We start from the raw sequence: 5,835 nt of genomic DNA, 5'->3' as shown, positions 1-5,835 counted from the left end.
TATATATATATATTCAGGCAGGGCCGCAGTTCCTGGGCCCACAGGATGCAGCAGACCATGCTCCCCCAGCCGATCCATTGCCAGCTCTCCCAGCCATCAGACGAAGACACAAACCCAGATGTGGACAAAGCCACTGCATGGACGGCACTGGGTGAGGCGGCCGCAAACGTGAGTTCACGCCACCGTCTTCCCACACCGGTACTGGGTGAGGCCGACGCAAACCTGAGTTCACGCCGCCATCTTCCCACACCGCTACTGGGTGAGGCCGCCGCAAATGTGAGTTCACGCCGCCGTGTTCCTACACTGGTACTGTGTGAGGCGGCCGCAAACGTGAGTGCACACCGCCATCTTCCCACACTGGTACTGGGTGAGGCTGCCGCAAACCTGAGTTCACGCCGCCATCTTCCCACACTGGTACTGGGTGAGGCCGCCGCAAACGTGAGTTCACGCCACCGTCTTCCCACACTGGTACTGGATGAGGCTGCCGCAAACCTGAGTTCATGCCGCCGTCTTCCCACACCGGTACTGTGTGAGGCGGCCGCAAACCTGAGTTCACGCCGCCGTCTTCCCAAACCCATTACTGGGTGAGGCCGCCGCAAACATGAGGTCACGCCGCCGTCTTCCCACACTGGTACTGGGTAAGGCTGCAGCAAACGTGAGTTCACGCCGCCGGCTTCCCACACTGGGTGAGGCCGCCGCAAACGTGAGTTCACGCCACTATCTTCCCACACGGAATACAGAGGAGAACATAAGAAGCACGGCTCCTGGCAGTACAGTACACGAAGTCTGTAACAGCCAACTGTTAAAACTGCTGTGCGTCATCAATTCATGTCTCTGCGACTTAAAGGTCATATCATTAAACAGAGCCTTCGCCAAAGCAGATATCAGTGAAATGAGTAAAGGGTAGGTAACAAAGAGCACAGCCCATCTCTCCTCATCCCTCCCTCGCTTCTCCTCTGTCTCCTCCAACCCTTATCTGTTAATGAAGCACAATCCTCTCAAGTGCAGAAGCCACGGGATTCGTCAAGTTATCTCGAGGAGCGTTTGTCCGACCAGCTCTACACATCCCTCCCCTTTTCTTTTAACTGCTCCGTGTTTTCTGTTGTTTCTTTGTCTAGCTGATTCTGTCTGTCTATCTGTCTGTCTGCCTGTCTGCCTGCCTGTCTGCCATCTGCCTGCCTGCTGTCTGTCTGTCTGCCTGCCTGCCTGTCTGTTTTTTCTGCCTGCCTGTCTATCTGCTTGCCTGCCTGTCTGTCTGTCTGTCTGTCTTGTCTGCCTGCCTGCCTGTCTGCCTGCCATCTGTCTGCCTGTCTGTCTGTCTGCTTGCCTCTCTGTCTGTCTGCTGTCTGCCTGTCTGTGTGTTTGTCTGTCTGTGTGTTTGTCTGTCTGCCTGTCTATCTGTCTGTGTGTTTGTCTGTCTGCCTGTCTGTGTGTCTATCTGTCTGTGTGTTTGTCTGTCTGCCTGTCTGCCTGTCTGTGTGTCTATCTGTCTGTCTGTGTGTTTGTCTGTCTGCCTGTCTATCTGTCTTTGTGTCTGCCGTCTGTTTGTCGTCCTATCTGTTTGTCTGCCTGCCTGCCGTCTGTGTGTGTGTGTGTGTGTGTGTGTGTGAGTGTGAGTGTGAGCTGCCAGTTAATACATCATAGTTTATTATAACCACTGCCCTCTGTCTTTCCCTCTCTCCTCCCTCTCCCTCTCCGACCTCTGGCATTCCTCCACTTTCTTTATCTTCCCCACATTCTCCTCTTTATTTTTTGATTCTTGATCACATCTCCCACCTTACGACTCCTTTACTCCCTTTTTATGATTCTCATTTGCCCCCCCCCCCCCTTCACTGTCTGTCTCTCTTGCGCCCTCTCTCTGATGCAGCTGCTGCTGGTGAGGATCAGAGGGGACCGGCTGGAGCCCAACACCAGGTCACAGTTCACACTCTGGTGACAGCTGTCAAGTTAGAGACACCAAGATTACTGGCCGTGATATGAAGAAATACTACGGTGTTTGTTCGCCACAAGTAGCGTCATCAAGACAAGTCCCGTGTGCCTGATTCCACACACTAGCACTGCACAGCCACGAGCACTGCCAGTCACCACCTTACATGACGTTAGGAAAAGTGGATTTATCGTGTTAGTCCGACTAAAACCGGACTTTTAAAGTACACGTAAATGTGTTAGTCCGACTGACATCGTACTAAATTGAATTTCTCAGTTGGACTAACACACCTAGATGATGCGGTTGGGGGTCGATTTACTCTGGCATGCATAGGCTTCAACTGGCCCCGAACTGGCCAAGGCGTTCTGCACATGATCCGTAGTTCCCACGGCGGTCTTTCACCTGGAAGTCAACCGGTGTAGTATCAACAGTATCAAACGTAAAGCATACAGTACGTATGAACTGTACAGCGCTGTAAAGTTGTCCATGTTTTCACCGCTCCACATCCAACCATCCATGTATTATACACCCAACCATGGATGTATTGTACACCCAACCATGGATGTACAATACACCCAACCATGGATGTACAATACACCCAACCATGGATGTACAATACATCCAACCATGGATGTATTATACACCCAACCATGGATGTATTGTGCACCCAACCATGGATGTACAATACACCCAACCATGGATGTATTGTACACCCAACCATGGATGTACAGTACACCCAACCATGGATGTACAATACACCCAACCATGGATGTATTGTACACCCAACCATGGATGTACAGTACACCCAACCATGGATGTACAATACACCCAACCATGGATGTACTATACATCCAATCATGGAACCCGCTTGCCACTTGATCACTTGTTTGTCGCTTGTTTGGTATGTGACGCAATAGGTCAAGTGGAAGAAGGTCCAGTAGTAACCAGCTGAGGGCGCCCGGGTAGCGTAGCGGTCTATTCCATTGCCTACCAACACAGGATCGCCGGTTTGAATCCCTGTGTTACCTCAGGCTTGGTCGGGCATCCCTACAGACACAATTGGCCGTGTCTGCGGGTGGGAAGTCGGAGGGGAGTATTTGTCCTGGTCGCTGCACTAGCGCCTCCTCTGGTCGGTCGAGGTGCTCCCCGGATCGGCAGAGAGGGGGTGGAGCAGCGACTGGGACAGCTCGGGGTAATTGGCCAGATACAATTGGGGAGAAAAAGGGGGAAAATTGAAGAAAAAAAATAGCAACCAGCTGAAAGGGGGCATATCGCTACCTACTGTACCGGGGTGGGACACACTTCTATCAATAAATTGATTCCTCCCGGTTCTTGTATACTGGGACGACAGTAGTCAAATCACATGGCCTCATCGAGCTGTAACTAGCTCGACTGAGCTGTGCATGTAAACGCAGTGTTATCTATGGCCTGGCGGATGTATAATCATGGAAATCTGATTTTCCGGGACTCGTTTCCATGAATAAAATGCACTCTGCCACGGCAGCTCACACTCCCAACTCACGAATTGGACTGAAAATGGGACAATGTAATGTTTCCGATAGATATTAAAAGACGCAAAATTGCTTTATTGTGTTGGCATTATTAACAATACAATAGCATTGGCCTATGGCGACAATATTATGAACCACACAATCCGCTCTGGATCTCCTCACACCCACGGCAATACAGTATGCTAATGATGCTCCGCTAACAGTCACAATAAAAGTATGATTACTGTGGCGATGGTGGTGCCAACAATAACAAACCTTGTAATGTAGAGTCATCTTTAACAACCCTCCCCGTCGTGATTGCGTAGTTAATTAAAATGTTTCTTTAGGGTCAGGGAAGCTGGCTTGCTCTGTTTGTTATGATGTGTGTGTATGTATGTGTGGAGTGTTTTGTTGTTGTGTGTGTGCGTATGTGTGGAGTGCAAGCTTTTCTATATCACAGCATGCATGACTGCACATGTGCCAATGTGTGAACTCATATATATGTGTGTGTCTGTGTGCACAGTGGATGTAATAAGCCTTTCTCACACTGGAAATAATAACTTATTGTGAATGTCATTTGGATATTCACTTTTTGAAAGGCATTTCTTTTCAGGACTGGAGCCTTGTTGAATATATCAGAATATATTTTTGAATATATTAGTGAAATGCCTTTAAATAAATCTGTGTGATTCTGGGATGTCAAAACAGTTGTGATAACCAAATGATTGATATTGCCAGTGGTCATTGTGAGACCTCCCTGTAGGTGGCAGTGTGCCTAGTGTGTGTGTGTGTGTGTGTGTGTGTGTGGGGAGCAGTCTGAGCAGTGGGTTGCAGCCTATATGCTTTGGTACCGCTGTGTGCTGGTCAGATCCACGGCGGCTGTCTCATCACGTACGCAGCCTGTCGGCGTTCTGTCATGTAGAATGATCCCAGGCGTCCCAGGAGGCAGACACACATGACAGCCGCTGAGAGGTGTCCATATGAGCGATTTGTGTAGGGACACACACACACACACACACACACACACGTCTTGCCTGTAGGTCTGTCACAGTTCCCCAGAGACCCTCCTCCCTGGCTTGGGTTTATTGCCTGTATTGATCGTGGTTCTGCCCATGTAACGGGGAAGAAGGTTCAAGATTCATGAACGTAATTGTCATTGTGCGAGCACAACGGCGCTGCAATTGCATCGACCTCAAATGGTGCAGTCGTATTTAAGACTTCACACATATTTACAAACGATAATGAGATAAGAAATAGAAAATATCAGTGATAAAAGTACAGAATCTAAGCAATATAAGCACAAAATATAAGTGATATAAAGTATAAAATATAATGAATAAAATACAACGAACAAGGGTGCAAAAGCATCAGCAGCAAAAGTGCAGTCCCAGATGTGGGCCACTTTTGGCAGTGATGCGGCACTGATGGTCCTGACAAAACGGATGTGAGCCTGAAGTGGCCCACATGTATAACAGCAAATATGGCCCAAATATGCCAAATCACATGTGGGCCTTTTTTGGCAAAGATGCGTCGCTCTGGGCAGCATGTGATCTGGATGTGACCCTGAAGTGGCCCGTGTGGTAAATGGTGAATATGGCCCAAATATCACAAGACAAATATGGGGCCACCTTTGGCAAATATGTGGCACATTTGGCATTGCTATGGCTTGGTTCTGGCCCAGATCTAGCAAACAGGAGCGGACCGCCCAAGTGCCGTCATTCCATGTGGTATGTGGGCCGGATGAAAGTGTCGGGTGTGGGACGGGTCCGGGCCACAGCAATGTTGCTATCTGGGGTAAAGCGGCGGTGTGGCGGATGTGGAGTGGTGGTGTACTGGGGTGTTGAATCACACGCGGGGTTGGTGTAGAAATACTGCACATCAGCAGTGACTTGAAGTGACATGTTAGTAAATATTGCACATGTGATGGCACCACATCAGTCTTGTCAGACTGAGGAGATGACCGAGTTCAGTAGTGCCAGACATCTCCTAAATCTGTGGATTATAGGGGAGACTCTCTCAGTGCTACCTAGAACCCCCCCCCCCCCGCTGTTCTTAACCACCTCCCATTCACACCAGCACCTGGTCTTAACTGTGTACGTGTGTGTGTTTGTTGCAGGAGGAGAGAGAGAGAGAGAGAGGAGAGAGAGAGGGAGAATGTATACATAATTTCATCAGTAAGTAGGTGTGTGTGTGTGTGTGTGTGTGTGTGTGTGTGTGTGTGTGTGTGTGTGTGTGTGTGTGTGTGTGTGTGTGTGTGTGTGTGTGTGTGTGTGTTATAGAGCTACAGAGAGGATCAGATGGATACAGTCTGCATCCAAACCAATAGTATTCAAATGAAAGTAGGCAGTCTGCCGCACAGCCTCTCCAGCATGTACTCAGCCTCTCATCCCAGGGTCTGCACCCCCCACCCCCACCCCC

The sequence above is a fragment of the Lampris incognitus genome, chromosome 10 (genome assembly GCF_029633865.1).
Source record: "Lampris incognitus isolate fLamInc1 chromosome 10, fLamInc1.hap2, whole genome shotgun sequence".
In the NCBI taxonomy this organism is placed as follows: domain Eukaryota; kingdom Metazoa; phylum Chordata; class Actinopteri; order Lampriformes; family Lampridae; genus Lampris; species Lampris incognitus.
Note: the sequence above shows the minus strand (reverse complement) of the source record.